Source organism: Taudactylus pleione, unplaced genomic scaffold (assembly GCF_031769625.1).
Source record: "Taudactylus pleione unplaced genomic scaffold, aTauple2 ptg000473l, whole genome shotgun sequence".
NCBI classification, from domain to species: domain Eukaryota; kingdom Metazoa; phylum Chordata; class Amphibia; order Anura; family Myobatrachidae; genus Taudactylus; species Taudactylus pleione.
The window spans coordinates 6,996,893-7,024,141 of record NW_028284875.1 but is presented as its reverse complement, the minus strand read 5'-3'; the positions used below and the strand labels follow the sequence as shown (position 1 = coordinate 7,024,141).

The following is a 27,249-nucleotide window of genomic DNA, read 5'->3' as shown; positions in this document are numbered from 1 at the left end:
ATATTGTGCATTTGTGTTATTGCCCAGTTTTATGTATCCTTAGGTGTATATTGCAATTAATTCATGCCATTGCTGTACAGTTCAATATTATCAAAATTGTAAAATAATTCTTGTTTATAAATAATTCCTGTTTATTTATCTTAAATAATATTTGCTATAAATATATGTAACTTCAATGTTGCATAGGGAAAATATACACTATAATACCAAAAAGTGCAGTATCTTTAAATAAAAATAAGTTAAATCTCGCTTGTGCTCTATATTTAAAGGTAAACATTGTTTTTTTGGTCTGTAGCACCTAAATTGTCAGTAAAGTCAGTGTCCAAAGAAATATAAAAAGCAGAAAATTACCCTTTTGATGACATGGATGAAAGGACTTCAAGAAACCCATCAGCAATTGCCATAGACATTGTTATTTTGTAGCCACTCTGATATTAAATTGCAATTAAAACTTAATAGGTATGTTTTGGTATATATGGATTTCATGCAATACCATTAAGACAGTCACCTGCATTGAAAAAAAGCATAACTTCTAGAATGAGAATGAGCATCAAAGGAACATGTATCCTAGATGTGACTTGAAGCCACTGTCCCAGGTGATAGCAAACTTATCCGGAAACTAATCCAAAATGTCATCAGGATAAATGTCTGCTTTTAGATACAGGGCCATAATTTTGCAAGCTGAACAGTACCGGATTGTTAAGCAGATAAAAGTTTCTGGTGGAGCCATTTGTGCAGTATCAAGCAAGAATAAAGGGACCATCTCCAGTAATTATATGGATGAAATAAAGCCCAGATGAGACTTGAAACCACAATCCTTAGCTTAGGAGGCCAGTGCCTTATCCATTAGGCCAGTGGGGCTTAGTAACATCTTTGTGTGAAACTGATTTTTTCATTAGTATAATCATTAATTGTTGCGATATAGGAAAGCCGTTTATTTGTGTTCTTTGCTTTACAAATCCCAGCATGAAATGTGATTGTACTAACCAGACCTAATAGTGTGGACCCTCATGTTACATTGCAGCAAAACAGATTGATGCAACTCTTTTACCAATAAAGAGGTAGTCTTTTGCATGCCATTTTGTTGACTAACTAAAGTAATGTTTACAGTGCATATGAACCAAAGCAGATGTGTGTACTGGTACCTTAAAAACAGTCATGTTTGTGATTTTTTTCTGCCTTCATATCAGGATGTTCAGGTAGCAGATGATAATCATTAACTGATGACATTAGAAAAAAAATTACATTTGCTCCAGGTGAGGCTTGAACTCACAACCTCGGCATTGCTCAACAGATACTGTCTTATAAGTACCGCGCGCTAACCGATTGCGCCACAGGAGCACATGGTCAAAGCATATTATTTTTAGATGAGTGATTTTAGCATCGAATTGACTAAGTATATTAACTTGGTTTATTAATTTTAAATTAGTTACTTTTTAAATCCACTAAACTACTGCACCCAATACTAAAGTACCTAATAAAAGTAATATTCTAATCATAAGTTAATCAATTATATTGTGCATTTGTGTTATTGCCCAGTTTTATGTATCCTTAGGTGTATATTGCAATTAATTCATGCCATTGCTGTACAGTTCAATATTATCAAAATTGTAAAATAATTCTTGTTTATAAATAATTCCTGTTTATTTATCTTAAATAATATTTGCTATAAATATATGTAACTTCAATGTTGCATAGGGAAAATATACACTATAATACCAAAAAGTGCAGTATCTTTAAATAAAAATAAGTTAAATCTCGCTTGTGCTCTATATTTAAAGGTAAACATTGTTTTTTTGGTCTGTAGCACCTAAATTGTCAGTAAAGTCAGTGTCCAAAGAAATATAAAAAGCAGAAAATTACCCTTTTGATGACATGGATGAAAGGACTTCAAGAAACCCATCAGCAATTGCCATAGACATTGTTATTTTGTAGCCACTCTGATATTAAATTGCAATTAAAACTTAATAGGTATGTTTTGGTATATATGGATTTCATGCAATACCATTAAGACAGTCACCTGCATTGAAAAAAAGCATAACTTCTAGAATGAGAATGAGCATCAAAGGAACATGTATCCTAGATGTGACTTGAAGCCACTGTCCCAGGTGATAGCAAACTTATCCGGAAACTAATCCAAAATGTCATCAGGATAAATGTCTGCTTTTAGATACAGGGCCATAATTTTGCAAGCTGAACAGTACCGGATTGTTAAGCAGATAAAAGTTTCTGGTGGAGCCATTTGTGCAGTATCAAGCAAGAATAAAGGGACCATCTCCAGTAATTATATGGATGAAATAAAGCCCAGATGAGACTTGAAACCACAATCCTTAGCTTAGGAGGCCAGTGCCTTATCCATTAGGCCAGTGGGGCTTAGTAACATCTTTGTGTGAAACTGATTTTTTCATTAGTATAATCATTAATTGTTGCGATATAGGAAAGCCGTTTATTTGTGTTCTTTGCTTTACAAATCCCAGCATGAAATGTGATTGTACTAACCAGACCTAATAGTGTGGACCCTCATGTTACATTGCAGCAAAACAGATTGATGCAACTCTTTTACCAATAAAGAGGTAGTCTTTTGCATGCCATTTTGTTGACTAACTAAAGTAATGTTTACAGTGCATATGAACCAAAGCAGATGTGTGTACTGGTACCTTAAAAACAGTCATGTTTGTGATTTTTTTCTGCCTTCATATCAGGATGTTCAGGTAGCAGATGATAATCATTAACTGATGACATTAGAAAAAAAATTACATTTGCTCCAGGTGAGGCTTGAACTCACAACCTCAGCATTGCTCAACAAATACTGTCTTATAAGTACCGCGCGCTAACCGATTGCGCCACAGGAGCACATGGTCAAAGCATATTATTTTTAGATGAGTGATATTAGCATCGAGTTGACTAAGTATATTAACTTGGTTTATTAATTTTAAATTAGTTACTTTTTAAATCCACTAAACTACTGCACCCAATACTAAAGTACCTAATAAAAGTAATATTCTAATCATAAGTTAATCAATTATATTGTGCATTTGTGTTATTGCCCAGTTTTATGTATCCTTAGGTGTATATTGCAATGAATTCATGCCATTGCTGTACAGTTCAATTTTATCAAAATTGTAAAATAATTCCTGTTTATAAATAATTCCTGTTTATTTATCTTAAATAATATTTGCTATAAATATATGTAACTTCAATGTTGCATAGGGAAAATATACACTATAATACCAAAAAGTGCAGTATCTTTAAATAAAAATAAGTTAAATCTCACTTGTGCTCTATATTTAAAGGTAAACATTGTTTTTTTGGTCTGTAGCACCTAAATTGTCAGTAAAGTCAGTATCCAAAGAAATATAAAAAGCAGAAAATTACCCTTTTGATGACATGGATGAAAGGACTTCAAGAAACCCATCAGCAATTGCCATAGACATTGTTATTTTGTAGCCACTCTGATATTAAATTGCAATTAAAACTTAATAGGTATGTTTTGGTATATATGGATTTCATGCAATACCATTAAGACAGTCACCTGCATTGAAAAAAAGCATAACTTCTAGAATGAGAATGAGCATCAAAGGAACATGCATCCTAGATGAGACTTGAAGCCACTGTCCCAGGTGATAGCAAACTTTTCCGGAAACTAATCCACAATGTCATCAGGATAAATGTCTGCTTTTAGATACAGGGCCATAATTTTGCAAGCTGAACAGTACCGGATTGTTAAGCAGATAAAAGTTTCTGGTGGAGCCATTTGTGCAGTATGAAGCAAGAATAAAGGGAACATCTCCAGTAATTATATGGATGAAATAAAGCCCAGATGAGACTTGAAACCACAATCCCTAGCTTAGGAGGCCAGTGCCTTATCCATTAGGCCAGTGGGGCTTAGTAACATCTTTGTGTGAAACTGATTTTTTCATTAGTATAATCATTAATTGTTGCGATATAGGAAAGCCGTTTATTTGTGTTCTTTGCTTTACAAATCCCAGCATGAAATGTGATTGTACTAACCAGACCTAATAGTGTGGACCCTCATCTTACATTGCAGCAAAACAGATTGATGCAACTCTTTTACCAATAAAGAGGTAGTCTTTTGCATTCCATTTTGTTGACTAACTAAAGTAATGTTTACAGTGCATATGAACCAAAGCAGATGTGTGTACTGGTACCTTAAAAACAGTCATGTTTGTGATTTTTTTCTGCCTTCATATCAGGATGTTCAGGTAGCAGATGATAATCATTAACTGATGACATTAGAAAAAAAATTACATTTGCTCCAGGTGAGGCTTGAACTCACAACCTCGGCATTGCTCAACAGATACTGTCTTATAAGTACCGCGCGCTAACCGATTGCGCCACAGGAACACATGGTCAAAGTGTATTATTTTTAGTTGAGTAATTTTAGCATCGAGTTGACTAAGTATATTAACTTGGTTTATTAATTTTAAATTAGTAACTTTTTAAATCCACTAAACTACTGCACCCAATACTAAAGTACCTAATAAAAGTAATATTCTAATCATAAGTTAATCAATTATATTGTGCATTTGTGTTATTGCCCAGTTTTATGTATCCTTAGGTGTATATTGCAATTAATTCATGCCATTGCTGTACAGTTCAATATTATCAAAATTGTAAAATAATTCTTGTTTATAAATAATTCCTGTTTATTTATCTTAAATAATATTTGCTATAAATATATGTAACTTCAATGTTGCATAGGGAAAATATACACTATAATACCAAAAAGTGCAGTATCTTTAAATAAAAATAAGTTAAATCTCGCTTGTGCTCTATATTTAAAGGTAAACATTGTTTTTTTGGTCTGTAGCACCTAAATTGTCAGTAAAGTCAGTGTCCAAAGAAATATAAAAAGCAGAAAATTACCCTTTTGATGACATGGATGAAAGGACTTCAAGAAACCCATCAGCAATTGCCATAGACATTGTTATTTTGTAGCCACTCTGATATTAAATTGCAATTAAAACTTAATAGGTATGTTTTGGTATATATGGATTTCATGCAATACCATTAAGACAGTCACCTGCATTGAAAAAAAGCATAACTTCTAGAATGAGAATGAGCATCAAAGGAACATGTATCCTAGATGTGACTTGAAGCCACTGTCCCAGGTGATAGCAAACTTATCCGGAAACTAATCCAAAATGTCATCAGGATAAATGTCTGCTTTTAGATACAGGGCCATAATTTTGCAAGCTGAACAGTACCGGATTGTTAAGCAGATAAAAGTTTCTGGTGGAGCCATTTGTGCAGTATCAAGCAAGAATAAAGGGACCATCTCCAGTAATTATATGGATGAAATAAAGCCCAGATGAGACTTGAAACCACAATCCTTAGCTTAGGAGGCCAGTGCCTTATCCATTAGGCCAGTGGGGCTTAGTAACATCTTTGTGTGAAACTGATTTTTTCATTAGTATAATCATTAATTGTTGCGATATAGGAAAGCCGTTTATTTGTGTTCTTTGCTTTACAAATCCCAGCATGAAATGTGATTGTACTAACCAGACCTAATAGTGTGGACCCTCATGTTACATTGCAGCAAAACAGATTGATGCAACTCTTTTACCAATAAAGAGGTAGTCTTTTGCATGCCATTTTGTTGACTAACTAAAGTAATGTTTACAGTGCATATGAACCAAAGCAGATGTGTGTACTGGTACCTTAAAAACAGTCATGTTTGTGATTTTTTTCTGCCTTCATATCAGGATGTTCAGGTAGCAGATGATAATCATTAACTGATGACATTAGAAAAAAAATTACATTTGCTCCAGGTGAGGCTTGAACTCACAACCTCGGCATTGCTCAACAGATACTGTCTTATAAGTACCGCGCGCTAACCGATTGCGCCACAGGAAAACATGGTCAAAGTGTATTATTTTTAGTTGAGTAATTTTAGCATCGAGTTGACTAAGTATATTAACTTGGTTTATTAATTTTAAATTAGTTACTTTTTAAATCCACTAAACTACTGCACCCAATACTAAAGTACCTAATAAAAGTAATATTCTAATCATAAGTTAATCAATTATATTGTGCATTTGTGTTATTGCCCAGTTTTATGTATCCTTAGGTGTATATTGCAATTAATTCATGCCATTGCTGTACAGTTCAATATTATCAAAATTGTAAAATAATTCTTGTTTATAAATAATTCCTGTTTATTTATCTTAAATAATATTTGCTATAAATATATGTAACTTCAATGTTGCATAGGGAAAATATACACTATAATACCAAAAAGTGCAGTATCTTTAAATAAAAATAAGTTAAATCTCACTTGTGCTCTATATTTAAAGGTAAACATTGTTTTTTTGGTCTGTAGCACCTAAATTGTCAGTAAAGTCAGTGTCCAAAGAAATATAAAAAGCAGAAAATTACCCTTTTGATGACATGGATGAAAGGACTTCAAGAAACCCATCAGCAATTGCCATAGACATTGTTATTTTGTAGCCACTCTGATATTAAATTGCAATTAAAACTTAATAGGTATGTTTTGGTATATATGGATTTCATGCAATACCATTAAGACAGTCACCTGCATTGAAAAAAAGCATAACTTCTAGAATGAGAATGAGCATCAAAGGAACATGCATCCTAGATGAGACTTGAAGCCACTGTCCCAGGTGATAGCAAACTTATCCGGAAACTAATCCACAATGTCATCAGGATAAATGTCTGCTTTTAGATACAGGGCCATAATTTTGCAAGCTGAACAGTACCGGATTGTTAAGCAGATAAAAGTTTCTGGTGGAGCCATTTGTGCAGTATCAAGCAAGAATAAAGGGAACATCTCCAGTAATTACATGGATGAAATAAAGCCCAGATGAGACTTGAAACCACAATCCCTAGTTTAGGAGGCCAGTGCCTTATCCATTAGGCCAGTGGGGATTAGTAACATCTTTGTGTGAAACTGATTTTTTCATTAGTATAATCATTAATTGTTGCGATATAGGAAAGCCGTTTATTTGTGTTCTTTGCTTTACAAATCCCAGCATGAAATGTGATTGTACTAACCAGACCTAATAGTGTGGACCCTCATGTTACATTGCAGCAAAACAGATTGATGCAACTCTTTTACCAATAAAGAGGTAGTCTTTTGCATTCCATTTTGTTGACTAACTAAAGTAATGTTTACAGTGCATATGAACCAAAGCAGATGTGTGTACTGGTACCTTAAAAACAGTCATGTTTGTGATTTTTTTCTGCCTTCATATCAGGATGTTCAGGTAGCAGATGATAATCATTAACTGATGACATTAGAAAAAAAATTACATTTGCTCCAGGTGAGGCTTGAACTCACAACCTCGGCATTGCTCAACAGATACTGTCTTATAAGTACTGCACGCTGACCGATTGCACCACAGGAGCACATGGTCAAAGTGTATTATTTTTAGTTGAGTGATTTTAGCATCGAGTTGACTAAGTATATTAACTTGGTTTATTAATTTTAAATTAGTTACTTTTTAAATCCACTAAACTACTGCACCCAATACTAAAGTACCTAATAAAAGTAATATTCTAATCATAAGTTAATCAATTATATTGTGCATTTGTGTTATTGCCCAGTTTTATGTATCCTTAGGTGTATATTGCAATGAATTCATGCCATTGCTGTACAGTTCAATATTATCAAAATTGTAAAATAATTCCTGTTTATAAATAATTCCTGTTTATTTATCTTAAATAATATTTGCTATAAATATATGTAACTTCAATGTTGCATAGGGAAAATATACACTATAATACCAAAAAGTGCAGTATCTTTAAATAAAAATAAGTTAAATCTCACTTGTGTTCTATATTTAAAGGTAAACATTGTTTTTTTGGTCTGTAGCACCTAAATTGTCAGTAAAGTCAGTGTCCAAAGAAATATAAAAAGCAGAAAATTACCCTTTTGATGACATGGATGAAAGGACTTCAAGAAACCCATCAGCAATTGCCATAGACATTGTTATTTTGTAGCCACTCTGATATTAAATTGCAATTAAAACTTAATAGGTATGTTTTGGTATATATGGATTTCATGCAATACCATTAAGACAGTCACCTGCATTGAAAAAAAGCATAACTTCTAGAATGAGAATGAGCATCAAAGGAACATGCATCCTAGATGAGACTTGAAGCCACTGTCCCAGGTGATAGCAAACTTATCCGGAAACTAATCCACAATGTCATCAGGATAAATGTCTGCTTTTAGATACAGGGCCATAATTTTGCAAGCTGAACAGTACCGGATTGTTAAGCAGATAAAAGTTTCTGGTGGAGCCATTTGTGCAGTATCAAGCAAGAATAAAGGGAACATCTCCAGTAATTACATGGATGAAATAAAGCCCAGATGAGACTTGAAACCACAATCCCTAGCTTAGGAGGCCAGTGCCTTATCCATTAGGCCAGTGGGGATTAGTAACATCTTTGTGTGAAACTGATTTTTTCATTAGTATAATCATTAATTGTTGCGATATAGGAAAGCCGTTTATTTGTGTTCTTTGCTTTACAAATCCCAGCATGAAATGTGATTGTACTAACCAGACCTAATAGTGTGGACCCTCATGTTACATTGCAGCAATACAGATTGATGCAACTCTTTTACCAATAAAGAGGTAGTCTTTTGCATTCCATTTTGTTGACTAACTAAAGTAATGTTTACAGTGCATATGAACCAAAGCAGATGTGTGTACTGGTACCTTAAAAACAGTCATGTTTGTGATTTTTTTCTGCCTTCATATCAGGATGTTCAGGTAGCAGATGATAATCATTAACTGATGACATTAGAAAAAAAATTACATTTGCTCCAGGTGAGGCTTGAACTCACAACCTCGGCATTGCTCAACAGATACTGTCTTATAAGTACTGCACGCTGACCGATTGCACCACAGGAGCACATGGTCAAAGTGTATTATTTTTAGTTGAGTGATTTTAGCATCGAGTTGACTAAGTATATTAACTTGGTTTATTAATTTTAAATTAGTTACTTTTTAAATCCACTAAACTACTGCACCCAATACTAAAGTACCTAATAAAAGTAATATTCTAATCATAAGTTAATCAATTATATTGTGCATTTGTGTTATTGCCCAGTTTTATGTATCCTTAGGTGTATATTGCAATGAATTCATGCCATTGCTGTACAGTTCAATATTATCAAAATTGTAAAATAATTCCTGTTTATAAATAATTCCTGTTTATTTATCTTAAATAATATTTGCTATAAATATATGTAACTTCAATGTTGCATAGGGAAAATATACACTATAATACCAAAAAGTGCAGTATCTTTAAATAAAAATAAGTTAAATCTCACTTGTGTTCTATATTTAAAGGTAAACATTGTTTTTTTGGTCTGTAGCACCTAAATTGTCAGTAAAGTCAGTGTCCAAAGAAATATAAAAAGCAGAAAATTACCCTTTTGATGACATGGATGAAAGGACTTCAAGAAACCCATCAGCAATTGCCATAGACATTGTTATTTTGTAGCCACTCTGATATTAAATTGCAATTAAAACTTAATAGGTATGTTTTGGTATATATGGATTTCATGCAATACCATTAAGACAGTCACCTGCATTGAAAAAAAGCATAACTTCTAGAATGAGAATGAGCATCAAAGGAACATGTATCCTAGATGTGACTTGAAGCCACTGTCCCAGGTGATAGCAAACTTATCCGGAAACTAATCCAAAATGTCATCAGGATAAATGTCTGCTTTTAGATACAGGGCCATAATTTTGCAAGCTGAACAGTACCGGATTGTTAAGCAGATAAAAGTTTCTGGTGGAGCCATTTGTGCAGTATCAAGCAAGAATAAAGGGAACATCTCCAGTAATTATATGGATGAAATAAAGCCCAGATGAGACTCGAAACCACAATCCTTAGCTTAGGAGGCCAGTGCCTTATCCATTAGGCCAGTGGGGCTTAGTAACATCTTTGTGTGAAACTGATTTTTTCATTAGTATAATCATTAATTGTTGCGATATAGGAAAGCCGTTTATTTGTGTTCTTTGCTTTACAAATCCCAGCATGAAATGTGATTGTACTAACCAGACCTAATAGTGTGGACCCTCATGTTACATTGCAGCAAAACAGATTGATGCAACTCTTTTACCAATAAAGAGGTAGTCTTTTGCATTCCATTTTGTTGACTAACTAAAGTAATGTTTACAGTGCATATGAACCAAAGCAGATGTGTGTACTGGTACCTTAAAAACAGTCATGTTTGTGATTTTTTTCTGCCTTCATATCAGGATGTTCAGGTAGCAGATGATAATCATTAACTGATGACATTAGAAAAAAAATTACATTTGCTCCAGGTGAGGCTTGAACTCACAACCTCGGCATTGCTCAACAGATACTGTCTTATAAGTACCGCGCGCTAACCGATTGCGCCACAGGAGCACATGGTCAAAGCGTATTATTTTTAGATGAGTGATTTTAGCATCGAGTTGACTAAGTATATTAACTTGGTTTATTAATTTTAAATTAGTTACTTTTTAAATCCACTAAACTACTGCACCCAATACTAAAGTACCTAATAAAAGTAATATTCTAATCATAAGTTAATCAATTATATTGTGCATTTGTGTTATTGCCCAGTTTTATGTATCCTTAGGTGTATATTGCAATGAATTCATGCCATTGCTGTACAGTTCAATATTATCAAAATTGTAAAATAATTCCTGTTTATAAATAATTTCTGTTTATTTATCTTAAATAATATTTGCTATAAATATATGTAACTTCAATGTTGCATAGGGAAAATATACACTATAATACCAAAAAGTGCAGTATCTTTAATTAAAAATAATTTAAATCTCACTTGTGCTCTATATTTAAAGGTAAACATTGTTTTTTTGGTCTGTAGCACCTAAATTGTCAGTAAAGTCAGTGTCCAAAGAAATATAAAAAGCAGAAAATTACCCTTTTGATGACATGGATGAAAGGACTTCAAGAAACCCATCAGCAATTGCCATAGACATTGTTATTTTGTAGCCACTCTGATATTAAATTGCAATTAAAACTTAATAGGTATGTTTTGGTATATATGGATTTCATGCAATACCATTAAGACAGTCACCTGCATTGAAAAAAAGCATAACTTCTAGAATGAGAATGAGCATCAAAGGAACATGCATCCTAGATGAGACTTGAAGCCACTGTCCCAGGTGATAGCAAACTTATCCGGAAACTAATCCACAATGTCATCAGGATAAATGTCTGCTTTTAGATACAGGGCCATAATTTTGCAAGCTGAACAGTACCGGATTGTTAAGCAGATAAAAGTTTCTGGTGGAGCCATTTGTGCAGTATCAAGGGAACATTTCCAGTAATTATATGGATGAAATAAAGCCCAGATGAGACTTGAAACCACAATCCCTAGCTTAGGAGGCCAGTGCCTTATCCATTAGGCCAGTGGGGCTTAGTAACATCTTTGTGTGAAACTGATTTTTTCATTAGTATAATCATTAATTGTTGCGATATAGGAAAGCCGTTTATTTGTGTTCTTTGCTTTACAAATCCCAGCATGAAATGTGATTGTACTAACCAGACCTAATAGTGTGGACCCTCATGTTACATTGCAGCAAAACAGATTGATGCAACTCTTTTACCAATAAAGAGGTAGTCTTTTGCATTCCATTTTGTTGACTAACTAAAGTAATGTTTACAGTGCATATGAACCAAAGCAGATGTGTGTACTGGTACCTTAAAAACAGTCATGTTTGTGATTTTTTTCTGCCTTCATATCAGGATGTTCAGCTAGCAGATGATAATCATTAACTGATGACATTAGAAAAAAAATTACATTTGCTCCAGGTGAGGCTTGAACTCACAACCTCGGCATTGCTCAACAGATACTGTCTTATAAGTACTGCGCGCTGACCGATTGCACCACATGAGCACATGGTCAAAGTGTCTTATTTTTAGTTGAGTGATTTTAGCATCGAGTTGACTAAGTATATTAACTTGGTTTATTAATTTTAAATTAGTTACTTTTTAAATCCACTAAACTACTGCACCCAATACTAAAGTACCTAATAAAAGTAATATTCTGATCATAAGTTAATCAATTATATTGTGCATTTGTGTTATTGCCCAGTTTTATGTATCCTTAGGTGTATATTGCAATGAATTCATGCCATTGCTGTACAGTTCAATATTATCAAAATTGTAAAATAATTCCTGTTTATAAATAATTTCTGTTTGTTTATCTTAAATAATATTTGCTATAAATATATGTAACTTCAATGTTGCATAGGGAAAATATACACTATAATACCAAAAAGTGCAGTATCTTTAAATAAAAATAATTTAAATCTCACTTGTGCTCTATATTTAAAGGTAAACATTGTTTTTTTGGTCTGTAGCACCTAAATTGTCAGTAAAGTCAGTGTCCAAAGAAATATAAAAAGCAGAAAATTACCCTTTTGATGACATGGATGAAAGGACTTCAAGAAACCCATCAGCAATTGCCATAGACATTGTTATTTTGTAGCCACTCTGATATTAAATTGCAATTAAAACTTAATAGGTATGTTTTGGTATATATGGATTTCATGCAATACCATTAAGACAGTCACCTGCATTGAAAAAAAGCATAACTTCTAGAATGAGAATGAGCATCAAAGGAACATGCATCCTAGATGAGACTTGAAGCCACTGTCCCAGGTGATAGCAAACTTATCCGGAAACTAATCCACAATGTCATCAGGATAAATGTCTGCTTTTAGATACAGGGCCATAATTTTGCAAGCTGAACAGTACCGGATTGTTAAGCAGATAAAAGTTTCTGGTGGAGCCATTTGTGCAGTATCAAGGGAACATTTCCAGTAATTATATGGATGAAATAAAGCCCAGATGAGACTTGAAACCACAATCCCTAGCTTAGGAGGCCAGTGCCTTATCCATTAGGCCAGTGGGGCTTAGTAACATCTTTGTGTGAAACTGATTTTTTCATTAGTATAATCATTAATTGTTGCGATATAGGAAAGCCGTTTATTTGTGTTCTTTGCTTTACAAATCCCAGCATGAAATGTGATTGTACTAACCAGACCTAATAGTGTGGACCCTCATGTTACATTGCAGCAAAACAGATTGATGCAACTCTTTTACCAATAAAGAGGTAGTCTTTTGCATTCCATTTTGTTGACTAACTAAAGTAATGTTTACAGTGCATATGAACCAAAGCAGATGTGTGTACTGGTACCTTAAAAACAGTCATGTTTGTGATTTTTTTCTGCCTTCATATCAGGATGTTCAGCTAGCAGATGATAATCATTAACTGATGACATTAGAAAAAAAATTACATTTGCTCCAGGTGAGGCTTGAACTCACAACCTCGGCATTGCTCAACAGATACTGTCTTATAAGTACTGCGTGCTGACCGATTGCACCACATGAGCACATGGTCAAAGTGTCTTATTTTTAGTTGAGTGATTTTAGCATCGAGTTGACTAAGTATATTAACTTGGTTTATTAATTTTAAATTAGTTACTTTTTAAATCCACTAAACTACTGCACCCAATACTAAAGTACCTAATAAAAGTAATATTCTGATCATAAGTTAATCAATTATATTGTGCATTTGTGTTATTGCCCAGTTTTATGTATCCTTAGGTGTATATTGCAATGAATTCATGCCATTGCTGTACAGTTCAATATTATCAAAATTGTAAAATAATTCCTGTTTATAAATAATTCCGGTTTATTTATCTTAAATAATATTTGCTATAAATATATGTAACTTTAATGTTGCATAGGGAAAATATACACTATAATACCAAAAAGTGCAGTATCTTTAAATAAAAATAATTTAAATCTCACTTGTGTTCTATATTTAAAGGTAAACATTTTTTTTTTGGTCTGTAGCACCTAAATTGTCAGTAAAGTCAGTGTCCAAAGAAATATAAAAAGCAGAAAATTACCCTTTTGATGACATGGATGAAAGGACTTCAAGAAACCCATCAGCAATTGCCATAGACATTGTTATTTTGTAGCCACTCTGATATTAAATTGCAATTAAAACTTAATAGGTATGTTTTGGTATATATGGATTTCATGCAATACCATTAAGACAGTCACCTGCATTGAAAAAAAGCATAACTTCTAGAATGAGAATGAGCATCAAAGGAACATGCATCCTAGATGAGACTTGAAGCCACTGTCCCAGGTGATAGCAAACTTATCCGGAAACTAATCCACAATGTCATCAGGATAAATGTCTGCTTTTAGATACAGGGCCATAATTTTGCAAGCTGAACAGTACCGGATTGTTAAGCAGATAAAAGTTTCTGGTGGAGCCATTTGTGCAGTATCAAGGGAACATTTCCAGTAATTATATGGATGAAATAAAGCCCAGATGAGACTTGAAACCACAATCCCTAGCTTAGGAGGCCAGTGCCTTATCCATTAGGCCAGTGGGGCTTAGTAACATCTTTGTGTGAAACTGATTTTTTCATTAATATAATCATTAATTGTTGCGATATAGGAAAGCCGTTTATTTGTGTTCTTTGCTTTACAAATCCCAGCATGAAATGTGATTGTACTAACCAGACCTAATAGTGTGGACCCTCATGTTACATTGCAGCAAAACAGATTGATGCAACTCTTTTACCAATAAAGAGGTAGTCTTTTGCATTCCATTTTGTTGACTAACTAAAGTAATGTTTACAGTGCATATGAACCAAAGCAGATGTGTGTACTGGTACCTTAAAAACAGTCATGTTTGTGATTTTTTTCTGCCTTCATATCAGGATGTTCAGCTAGCAGATGATAATCATTAACTGATGACATTAGAAAAAAAATTACATTTGCTCCAGGTGAGGCTTGAACTCACAACCTCGGCATTGCTCAACAGATACTGTCTTATAAGTACTGCGCGCTGACCGATTGCACCACATGAGCACATGGTCAAAGTGTCTTATTTTTAGTTGAGTGATTTTAGCATCGAGTTGACTAAGTATATTAACTTGGTTTATTAATTTTAAATTAGTTACTTTTTAAATCCACTAAACTACTGCACCCAATACTAAAGTACCTAATAAAAGTAATATTCTGATCATAAGTTAATCAATTATATTGTGCATTTGTGTTATTGCCCAGTTTTATGTATCCTTAGGTGTATATTGCAATGAATTCATGCCATTGCTGTACAGTTCAATATTATCAAAATTGTAAAATAATTCCTGTTTATAAATAATTTCTGTTTGTTTATCTTAAATAATATTTGCTATAAATATATGTAACTTCAATGTTGCATAGGGAAAATATACACTATAATACCAAAAAGTGCAGTATCTTTAAATAAAAATAATTTAAATCTCACTTGTGCTCTATATTTAAAGGTAAACATTGTTTTTTTGGTCTGTAGCACCTAAATTGTCAGTAAAGTCAGTGTCCAAAGAAATATAAAAAGCAGAAAATTACCCTTTTGATGACATGGATGAAAGGACTTCAAGAAACCCATCAGCAATTGCCATAGACATTGTTATTTTGTAGCCACTCTGATATTAAATTGCAATTAAAACTTAATAGGTATGTTTTGGTATATATGGATTTCATGCAATACCATTAAGACAGTCACCTGCATTGAAAAAAAGCATAACTTCTAGAATGAGAATGAGCATCAAAGGAACATGCATCCTAGATGAGACTTGAAGCCACTGTCCCAGGTGATAGCAAACTTATCCGGAAACTAATCCACAATGTCATCAGGATAAATGTCTGCTTTTAGATACAGGGCCATAATTTTGCAAGCTGAACAGTACCGGATTGTTAAGCAGATAAAAGTTTCTGGTGGAGCCATTTGTGCAGTATCAAGGGAACATTTCCAGTAATTATATGGATGAAATAAAGCCCAGATGAGACTTGAAACCACAATCCCTAGCTTAGGAGGCCAGTGCCTTATCCATTAGGCCAGTGGGGCTTAGTAACATCTTTGTGTGAAACTGATTTTTTCATTAGTATAATCATTAATTGTTGCGATATAGGAAAGCCGTTTATTTGTGTTCTTTGCTTTACAAATCCCAGCATGAAATGTGATTGTACTAACCAGACCTAATAGTGTGGACCCTCATGTTACATTGCAGCAAAACAGATTGATGCAACTCTTTTACCAATAAAGAGGTAGTCTTTTGCATTCCATTTTGTTGACTAACTAAAGTAATGTTTACAGTGCATATGAACCAAAGCAGATGTGTGTACTGGTACCTTAAAAACAGTCATGTTTGTGATTTTTTTCTGCCTTCATATCAGGATGTTCAGCTAGCAGATGATAATCATTAACTGATGACATTAGAAAAAAAATTACATTTGCTCCAGGTGAGGCTTGAACTCACAACCTCGGCATTGCTCAACAGATACTGTCTTATAAGTACTGCGTGCTGACCGATTGCACCACATGAGCACATGGTCAAAGTGTCTTATTTTTAGTTGAGTGATTTTAGCATCGAGTTGACTAAGTATATTAACTTGGTTTATTAATTTTAAATTAGTTACTTTTTAAATCCACTAAACTACTGCACCCAATACTAAAGTACCTAATAAAAGTAATATTCTGATCATAAGTTAATCAATTATATTGTGCATTTGTGTTATTGCCCAGTTTTATGTATCCTTAGGTGTATATTGCAATGAATTCATGCCATTGCTGTACAGTTCAATATTATCAAAATTGTAAAATAATTCCTGTTTATAAATAATTCCGGTTTATTTATCTTAAATAATATTTGCTATAAATATATGTAACTTTAATGTTGCATAGGGAAAATATACACTATAATACCAAAAAGTGCAGTATCTTTAAATAAAAATAATTTAAATCTCACTTGTGTTCTATATTTAAAGGTAAACATTTTTTTTTTGGTCTGTAGCACCTAAATTGTCAGTAAAGTCAGTGTCCAAAGAAATATAAAAAGCAGAAAATTACCCTTTTGATGACATGGATGAAAGGACTTCAAGAAACCCATCAGCAATTGCCATAGACATTGTTATTTTGTAGCCACTCTGATATTAAATTGCAATTAAAACTTAATAGGTATGTTTTGGTATATATGGATTTCATGCAATACCATTAAGACAGTCACCTGCATTGAAAAAAAGCATAACTTCTAGAATGAGAATGAGCATCAAAGGAACATGTATCCTAGATGTGACTTGAAGCCACTGTCCCAGGTGATAGCAAACTTATCCGGAAACTAATCCACAATGTCATCAGGATAAATGTCTGCTTTTAGATACAGGGCCATAATTTTGCAAGCTGAACAGTACCGGATTGTTAAGCAGATAAAAGTTTCTGGTGGAGCCATTTGTGCAGTATCAAGGGAACATTTCCAGTAATTATATGGATGAAATAAAGCCCAGATGAGACTTGAAACCACAATCCCTAGCTTAGGAGGCCAGTGCCTTATCCATTAGGCCAGTGGGGCTTAGTAACATCTTTGTGTGAAACTGATTTTTTCATTAGTATAATCATTAATTGTTGCGATATAGGAAAGCCGTTTATTTGTGTTCTTTGCTTTACAAATCCCAGCATGAAATGTGATTGTACTAACCAGACCTAATAGTGTGGACCCTCATGTTACATTGCAGCAAAACAGATTGATGCAACTCTTTTACCAATAAAGAGGTAGTCTTTTGCATTCCATTTTGTTGACTAACTAAAGTAATGTTTACAGTGCATATGAACCAAAGCAGATGTGTGTACTGGTACCTTAAAAACAGTCATGTTTGTGATTTTTTTCTGCCTTCATATCAGGATGTTCAGCTAGCAGATGATAATCATTAACTGATGACATTAGAAAAAAAATTACATTTGCTCCAGGTGAGGCTTGAACTCACAACCTCGGCATTGCTCAACAGATACTGTCTTATAAGTACTGCGCGCTGACCGATTGCACCACATGAGCACATGGTCAAAGTGTCTTATTTTTAGTTGAGTGATTTTAGCATCGAGTTGACTAAGTATATTAACTTGGTTTATTAATTTTAAATTAGTTACTTTTTAAATCCACTAAACTACTGCACCCAATACTAAAGTACCTAATAAAAGTAATATTCTGATCATAAGTTAATCAATTATATTGTGCATTTGTGTTATTGCCCAGTTTTATGTATCCTTAGGTGTATATTGCAATGAATTCATGCCATTGCTGTACAGTTCAATATTATCAAAATTGTAAAATAATTCCTGTTTATAAATAATTTCTGTTTATTTATCTTAAATAATATTTGCTATAAATATATGTAACTTCAATGTTGCATAGGGAAAATATACACTATAATACCAAAAAGTGCAGTATCTTTAAATAAAAATAATTTAAATCTCACTTGTGCTCTATATTTAAAGGTAAACATTGTTTTTTTGGTCTGTAGCACCTAAATTGTCAGTAAAGTCAGTGTCCAAAGAAATATAAAAAGCAGAAAATTACCCTTTTGATGACATGGATGAAAGGACTTCAAGAAACCCATCAGCAATTGCCATAGACATTGTTATTTTGTAGCCACTCTGATATTAAATTGCAATTAAAACTTAATAGGTATGTTTTGGTATATATGGATTTCATGCAATACCATTAAGACAGTCACCTGCATTGAAAAAAAGCATAACTTCTAGAATGAGAATGAGCATCAAAGGAACATGCATCCTAGATGAGACTTGAAGCCACTGTCCCAGGTGATAGCAAACTTATCCGGAAACTAATCCACAATGTCATCAGGATAAATGTCTGCTTTTAGATACAGGGCCATAATTTTGCAAGCTGAACAGTACCGGATTGTTAAGCAGATAAAAGTTTCTGGTGGAGCCATTTGTGCAGTATCAAGGGAACATTTCCAGTAATTATATGGATGAAATAAAGCCCAGATGAGACTTGAAACCACAATCCCTAGCTTAGGAGGCCAGTGCCTTATCCATTAGGCCAGTGGGGCTTAGTAACATCTTTGTGTGAAACTGATTTTTTCATTAGTATAATCATTAATTGTTGCGATATAGGAAAGCCGTTTATTTGTGTTCTTTGCTTTACAAATCCCAGCATGAAATGTGATTGTACTAACCAGACCTAATAGTGTGGACCCTCATGTTACATTGCAGCAAAACAGATTGATGCAACTCTTTTACCAATAAAGAGGTAGTCTTTTGCATTCCATTTTGTTGACTAACTAAAGTAATGTTTACAGTGCATATGAACCAAAGCAGATGTGTGTACTGGTACCTTAAAAACAGTCATGTTTGTGATTTTTTTCTGCCTTCATATCAGGATGTTCAGCTAGCAGATGATAATCATTAACTGATGACATTAGAAAAAAAATTACATTTGCTCCAGGTGAGGCTTGAACTCACAACCTCGGCATTGCTCAACAGATACTGTCTTATAAGTACTGCGCGCTGACCGATTGCACCACATGAGCACATGGTCAAAGTGTCTTATTTTTAGTTGAGTGATTTTAGCATCGAGTTGACTAAGTATATTAACTTGGTTTATTAATTTTAAATTAGTTACTTTTTAAATCCACTAAACTACTGCACCCAATACTAAAGTACCTAATAAAAGTAATATTCTGATCATAAGTTAATCAATTATATTGTGCATTTGTGTTATTGCCCAGTTTTATGTATCCTTAGGTGTATATTGCAATGAATTCATGCCATTGCTGTACAGTTCAATATTATCAAAATTGTAAAATAATTCCTGTTTATAAATAATTTCTGTTTATTTATCTTAAATAATATTTGCTATAAATATATGTAACTTCAATGTTGCATAGGGAAAATATACACTATAATACCAAAAAGTGCAGTATCTTTAAATAAAAATAATTTAAATCTCACTTGTGCTCTATATTTAAAGGTAAACATTGTTTTTTTGGTCTGTAGCACCTAAATTGTCAGTAAAGTCAGTGTCCAAAGAAATATAAAAAGCAGAAAATTACCCTTTTGATGACATGGATGAAAGGACTTCAAGAAACCCATCAGCAATTGCCATAGACATTGTTATTTTGTAGCCACTCTGATATTAAATTGCAATTAAAACTTAATAGGTATGTTTTGGTATATATGGATTTCATGCAATACCATTAAGACAGTCACCTGCATTGAAAAAAAGCATAACTTCTAGAATGAGAATGAGCATCAAAGGAACATGCATCCTAGATGAGACTTGAAGCCACTGTCCCAGGTGATAGCAAACTTATCCGGAAACTAATCCACAATGTCATCAGGATAAATGTCTGCTTTTAGATACAGGGCCATAATTTTGCAAGCTGAACAGTACCGGATTGTTAAGCAGATAAAAGTTTCTGGTGGAGCCATTTGTGCAGTATCAAGGGAACATTTCCAGTAATTATATGGATGAAATAAAGCCCAGATGAGACTTGAAACCACAATCCCTAGCTTAGGAGGCCAGTGCCTTATCCATTAGGCCAGTGGGGCTTAGTAACATCTTTGTGTGAAACTGATTTTTTCATTAGTATAATCATTAATTGTTGCGATATAGGAAAGCCGTTTATTTGTGTTCTTTGCTTTACAAATCCCAGCATGAAATGTGATTGTACTAACCAGACCTAATAGTGTGGACCCTCATGTTACATTGCAGCAAAACAGATTGATGCAACTCTTTTACCAATAAAGAGGTAGTCTTTTGCATTCCATTTTGTTGACTAACTAAAGTAATGTTTACAGTGCATATGAACCAAAGCAGATGTGTGTACTGGTACCTTAAAAACAGTCATGTTTGTGATTTTTTTCTGCCTTCATATCAGGATGTTCAGCTAGCAGATGATAATCATTAACTGATGACATTAGAAAAAAAATTACATTTGCTCCAGGTGAGGCTTGAACTCACAACCTCGGCATTGCTCAACAGATACTGTCTTATAAGTACTGCGCGCTGACCGATTGCACCACATGAGCACATGGTCAAAGTGTCTTATTTTTAGTTGAGTGATTTTAGCATCGAGTTGACTAAGTATATTAACTTGGTTTATTAATTTTAAATTAGTTACTTTTTAAATCCACTAAACTACTGCACCCAATACTAAAGTACCTAATAAAAGTAATATTCTGATCATAAGTTAATCAATTATATTGTGCATTTGTGTTATTGCCCAGTTTTATGTATCCTTAGGTGTATATTGCAATGAATTCATGCCATTGCTGTACAGTTCAATATTATCAAAATTGTAAAATAATTCCTGTTTATAAATAATTTCTGTTTATTTATCTTAAATAATATTTGCTATAAATATATGTAACTTCAATGTTGCATAGGGAAAATATACACTATAATACCAAAAAGTGCAGTATCTTTAAATAAAAATAATTTAAATCTCACTTGTGCTCTATATTTAAAGGTAAACATTGTTTTTTTGGTCTGTAGCACCTAAATTGTCAGTAAAGTCAGTGTCCAAAGAAATATAAAAAGCAGAAAATTACCCTTTTGATGACATGGATGAAAGGACTTCAAGAAACCCATCAGCAATTGCCATAGACATTGTTATTTTGTAGCCACTCTGATATTAAATTGCAATTAAAACTTAATAGGTATGTTTTGGTATATATGGATTTCATGCAATACCATTAAGACAGTCACCTGCATTGAAAAAAAGCATAACTTCTAGAATGAGAATGAGCATCAAAGGAACATGCATCCTAGATGAGACTTGAAGCCACTGTCCCAGGTGATAGCAAACTTATCCGGAAACTAATCCACAATGTCATCAGGATAAATGTCTGCTTTTAGATACAGGGCCATAATTTTGCAAGCTGAACAGTACCGGATTGTTAAGCAGATAAAAGTTTCTGGTGGAGCCATTTGTGCAGTATCAAGGGAACATTTCCAGTAATTATATGGATGAAATAAAGCCCAGATGAGACTTGAAACCACAATCCCTAGCTTAGGAGGCCAGTGCCTTATCCATTAGGCCAGTGGGGCTTAGTAACATCTTTGTGTGAAACTGATTTTTTCATTAGTATAATCATTAATTGTTGCGATATAGGAAAGCCGTTTATTTGTGTTCTTTGCTTTACAAATCCCAGCATGAAATGTGATTGTACTAACCAGACCTAATAGTGTGGACCCTCATGTTACATTGCAGCAAAACAGATTGATGCAACTCTTTTACCAATAAAGAGGTAGTCTTTTGCATTCCATTTTGTTGACTAACTAAAGTAATGTTTACAGTGCATATGAACCAAAGCAGATGTGTGTACTGGTACCTTAAAAACAGTCATGTTTGTGATTTTTTTCTGCCTTCATATCAGGATGTTCAGCTAGCAGATGATAATCATTAACTGATGACATTAGAAAAAAAATTACATTTGCTCCAGGTGAGGCTTGAACTCACAACCTCGGCATTGCTCAACAGATACTGTCTTATAAGTACTGCGCGCTGACCGATTGCACCACATGAGCACATGGTCAAAGTGTCTTATTTTTAGTTGAGTGATTTTAGCATCGAGTTGACTAAGTATATTAACTTGGTTTATTAATTTTAAATTAGTTACTTTTTAAATCCACTAAACTACTGCACCCAATACTAAAGTACCTAATAAAAGTAATATTCTGATCATAAGTTAATCAATTATATTGTGCATTTGTGTTATTGCCCAGTTTTATGTATCCTTAGGTGTATATTGCAATGAATTCATGCCATTGCTGTACAGTTCAATATTATCAAAATTGTAAAATAATTCCTGTTTATAAATAATTTCTGTTTATTTATCTTAAATAATATTTGCTATAAATATATGTAACTTCAATGTTGCATAGGGAAAATATACACTATAATACCAAAAAGTGCAGTATCTTTAAATAAAAATAATTTAAATCTCACTTGTGCTCTATATTTAAAGGTAAACATTGTTTTTTTGGTCTGTAGCACCTAAATTGTCAGTAAAGTCAGTGTCCAAAGAAATATAAAAAGCAGAAAATTACCCTTTTGATGACATGGATGAAAGGACTTCAAGAAACCCATCAGCAATTGCCATAGACATTGTTATTTTGTAGCCACTCTGATATTAAATTGCAATTAAAACTTAATAGGTATGTTTTGGTATATATGGATTTCATGCAATACCATTAAGACAGTCACCTGCATTGAAAAAAAGCATAACTTCTAGAATGAGAATGAGCATCAAAGGAACATGCATCCTAGATGAGACTTGAAGCCACTGTCCCAGGTGATAGCAAACTTATCCGGAAACTAATCCACAATGTCATCAGGATAAATGTCTGCTTTTAGATACAGGGCCATAATTTTGCAAGCTGAACAGTACCGGATTGTTAAGCAGATAAAAGTTTCTGGTGGAGCCATTTGTGCAGTATCAAGGGAACATTTCCAGTAATTATATGGATGAAATAAAGCCCAGATGAGACTTGAAACCACAATCCCTAGCTTAGGAGGCCAGTGCCTTATCCATTAGGCCAGTGGGGCTTAGTAACATCTTTGTGTGAAACTGATTTTTTCATTAGTATAATCATTAATTGTTGCGATATAGGAAAGCCGTTTATTTGTGTTCTTTGCTTTACAAATCCCAGCATGAAATGTGATTGTACTAACCAGACCTAATAGTGTGGACCCTCATGTTACATTGCAGCAAAACAGATTGATGCAACTCTTTTACCAATAAAGAGGTAGTCTTTTGCATTCCATTTTGTTGACTAACTAAAGTAATGTTTACAGTGCATATGAACCAAAGCAGATGTGTGTACTGGTACCTTAAAAACAGTCATGTTTGTGATTTTTTTCTGCCTTCATATCAGGATGTTCAGCTAGCAGATGATAATCATTAACTGATGACATTAGAAAAAAAATTACATTTGCTCCAGGTGAGGCTTGAACTCACAACCTCGGCATTGCTCAACAGATACTGTCTTATAAGTACTGCACGCTGACCGATTGCACCACATGAGCACATGGTCAAAGTGTCTTATTTTTAGTTGAGTGATTTTAGCATCGAGTTGACTAAGTATATTAACTTGGTTTATTAATTTTAAATTAGTTACTTTTTAAATCCACTAAACTACTGCACCCAATACTAAAGTACCTAATAAAAGTAATATTCTGATCATAAGTTAATCAATTATATTGTGCATTTGTGTTATTGCCCAGTTTTATGTATCCTTAGGTGTATATTGCAATGAATTCATGCCATTGCTGTACAGTTCAATATTATCAAAATTGTAAAATAATTCCTGTTTATAAATAATTTCTGTTTATTTATCTTAAATAATATTTGCTATAAATATATGTAACTTCAATGTTGCATAGGGAAAATATACACTATAATACCAAAAAGTGCAGTATCTTTAAATAAAAATAATTTAAATCTCACTTGTGCTCTATATTTAAAGGTAAACATTGTTTTTTTGGTCTGTAGCACCTAAATTGTCAGTAAAGTCAGTGTCCAAAGAAATATAAAAAGCAGAAAATTACCCTTTTGATGACATGGATGAAAGGACTTCAAGAAACCCATCAGCAATTGCCATAGACATTGTTATTTTGTAGCCACTCTGATATTAAATTGCAATTAAAACTTAATAGGTATGTTTTGGTATATATGGATTTCATGCAATACCATTAAGACAGTCACCTGCATTGAAAAAAAGCATAACTTCTAGAATGAGAATGAGCATCAAAGGAACATGCATCCTAGATGAGACTTGAAGCCACTGTCCCAGGTGATAGCAAACTTATCCGGAAACTAATCCACAATGTCATCAGGATAAATGTCTGCTTTTAGATACAGGGCCATAATTTTGCAAGCTGAACAGTACCGGATTATTAAGCAGATAAAAGTTTCTGGTGGAGCCATTTGTGCAGTATCAAGCAAGACTAAAGGGAACATCTCCAGTAATTATATGGATGAAATAAAGCCCAGATGAGACTTGAAACCACAATCCTTAGCTTAGGAGGCCAGTGCCTTATCCATTAGGCCAGTGGGGCTTAGTAACATCTTTGTGTGAAACTGATTTTTTCATTAGTATAAATATTAATTGTTGCGATATAGGAAAGCCGTTTATTTGTGTTCTTTGCTTTACAAATCCCAGCATGAAATGTGATTGTACTAACCAGACCTAATAGTGTGGACCCTCATGTTACATTGCAGCAAAACAGATTGATGCAACTCTTTTACCAATAAAGAGGTAGTCTTTTGCATTCCATTTTGTTGACTAACTAAAGTAATGTTTACAGTGCATATGAACCAAAGCAGATGTGTGTACTGGTACCTTAAAAACAGTCATGTTTGTGATTTTTTTCTGCCTTCATATCAGGATGTTCAGCTAGCAGATGATAATCATTAACTGATGACATTAGAAAAAAAATTACATTTGCTCCAAGTGAGGCTTGAACTCACAACCTCGGCATTGCTCAACAGATACTGTCTTATAAGTACTGCGCGCTGACCGATTGCACCACATGAGCACATGGTCAAAGTGTCTTATTTTTAGTTGAGTGATTTTAGCATCGAGTTGACTAAGTATATTAACTTGGTTTATTAATTTTAAATTAGTTACTTTTTAAATCCACTAAACTACTGCACCCAATACTAAAGTACCTAATAAAAGTAATATTCTGATCATAAGTTAATCAATTATATTGTGCATTTGTGTTATTGCCCAGTTTTATGTATCCTTAGGTGTATATTGCAATGAATTCATGCCATTGCTGTACAGTTCAATATTATCAAAATTGTAAAATAATTCCTGTTTATAAATAATTCCTGTTTATTTATCTTAAATAATATTTGCTATAAATATATGTAACTTTAATGTTGCATAGGGAAAATATACACTATAATACCAAAAAGTGCAGTATCTTTAAATAAAAATAAGTTAAATCTCACTTGTGCTCTATATTTAAAGGTAAACATTGTTTTTTTGGTCTGTAGCACCTAAATTGTCAGTAAAGTCAGTGTCCAAAGAAATATAAAAAGCAGAAAATTACCCTTTTGATGACATGGATGAAAGGACTTCAAGAAACCCATCAGCAATTGCCATAGACATTGTTATTTTGTAGCCACTCTGATATTAAATTGCAATTAAAACTTAATAGGTATGTTTTGGTATATATGGATTTCATGCAATACCATTAAGACAGTCACCTGCATTGAAAAAAAGCATAACTTCTAGAATGAGAATGAGCATCAAAGGAACATGTATCCTAGATGTGACTTGAAGCCACTGTCCCAGGTGATAGCAAACTTATCCGGAAACTAATCCAAAATGTCATCAGGATAAATGTCTGCTTTTAGATACAGGGCCATAATTTTGCAAGCTGAACAGTACCGGATTGTTAAGCAGATAAAAGTTTCTGGTGGAGCCATTTGTGCAGTATCAAGCAAGAATAAAGGGAACATCTCCAGTATTTATATGGATGAAATAAAGCCCAGATGAGACTCGAAACCACAATCCTTAGCTTAGGAGGTCAGTGCCTTATCCATTAGGCCAGTGGGGCTTAGTAACATCTTTGTGTGAAACTGATTTTTTCATTAGTATAATCATTAATTGTTGCGATATAGGAAAGCTGTTTATTTGTGTTCTTTGCTTTACAAATCCCAGCATGAAATGTGATTGTACTAACCAGACCTAATAGTGTGGACCCTCATGTTACATTGCAGCAAAACAGATTGATGCAACTCTTTTACCAATAAAGAGGTAGTCTTTTGCATTCCATTTTGTTGACTAACTAAAGTAATGTTTACAGTGCATATGAACCAAAGCAGATGTGTGTACTGGTACCTTAAAAACAGTCATGTTTGTGATTTTTTTTCTGCCTTCATATCAGGATGTTCAGGTAGCAGATGATAATCATTAACTGATGACATTAGAAAAAAAATTACATTTGCTCCAGGTGAGGCTTGAACTCACAACCTCGGCATTGCTCAACAGATACTGTCTTATAAGTACCGCGCGCTAACCGATTGCGCCACAGGAGCACATGGTCAAAGCGTATTATTTTTATATGAGTGATTTTAGCATCGAGTTGACTAAGTATATTAACTTGGTTTATTAATTTTAAATTAGTTACTTTTTAAATCCACTAAACTACTGCACCCAATACTAAAGTACCTAATAAAAGTAATATTCTAATCATAAGTTAATCAATTATATTGTGCATTTGTGTTATTGCCCAGTTTTATGTATCCTTAGGTGTATATTGCAATGAATTCATGCCATTGCTGTACAGTTCAATATTATCAAAATTGTAAAATAATTCCTGTTTATAAATAATTTCTGT

The 27,249-nt window shown here is 33.5% G+C and overlaps 6 non-coding genes across 6 annotated transcripts; all 6 read right to left on the bottom strand.

Moving 5' to 3' along the window:
* Positions 1–1,248: 1,248 nt before the first annotated feature.
* TRNAI-UAU (transfer RNA isoleucine (anticodon UAU)) lies at positions 1,249–1,341 on the bottom strand. Its single transcript is given in 2 exon segments — positions 1,249–1,284; positions 1,304–1,341. It is a non-coding gene; the product is annotated as a tRNA-Ile (tRNA).
* Positions 1,342–2,760: 1,419 nt separating this feature from the next.
* Positions 2,761–2,853, bottom strand: TRNAI-UAU (transfer RNA isoleucine (anticodon UAU)). The gene is given in 2 exon segments: positions 2,761–2,796; positions 2,816–2,853. It is a non-coding gene; the product is annotated as a tRNA-Ile (tRNA).
* A 1,419-nt stretch (positions 2,854–4,272) lies between these two features.
* On the bottom strand, positions 4,273–4,365 carry TRNAI-UAU (transfer RNA isoleucine (anticodon UAU)). The gene is given in 2 exon segments: positions 4,273–4,308; positions 4,328–4,365. It is a non-coding gene; the product is annotated as a tRNA-Ile (tRNA).
* Positions 4,366–5,782: 1,417 nt separating this feature from the next.
* TRNAI-UAU (transfer RNA isoleucine (anticodon UAU)) lies at positions 5,783–5,877 on the bottom strand. The gene is given in 2 exon segments: positions 5,783–5,820; positions 5,840–5,877. It is a non-coding gene; the product is annotated as a tRNA-Ile (tRNA).
* Positions 5,878–10,320: 4,443 nt separating this feature from the next.
* On the bottom strand, positions 10,321–10,413 carry TRNAI-UAU (transfer RNA isoleucine (anticodon UAU)). The gene is given in 2 exon segments: positions 10,321–10,356; positions 10,376–10,413. It is a non-coding gene; the product is annotated as a tRNA-Ile (tRNA).
* A 16,441-nt stretch (positions 10,414–26,854) lies between these two features.
* On the bottom strand, positions 26,855–26,947 carry TRNAI-UAU (transfer RNA isoleucine (anticodon UAU)). Its single transcript is given in 2 exon segments — positions 26,855–26,890; positions 26,910–26,947. It is a non-coding gene; the product is annotated as a tRNA-Ile (tRNA).
* Positions 26,948–27,249: the final 302 nt, after the last annotated feature.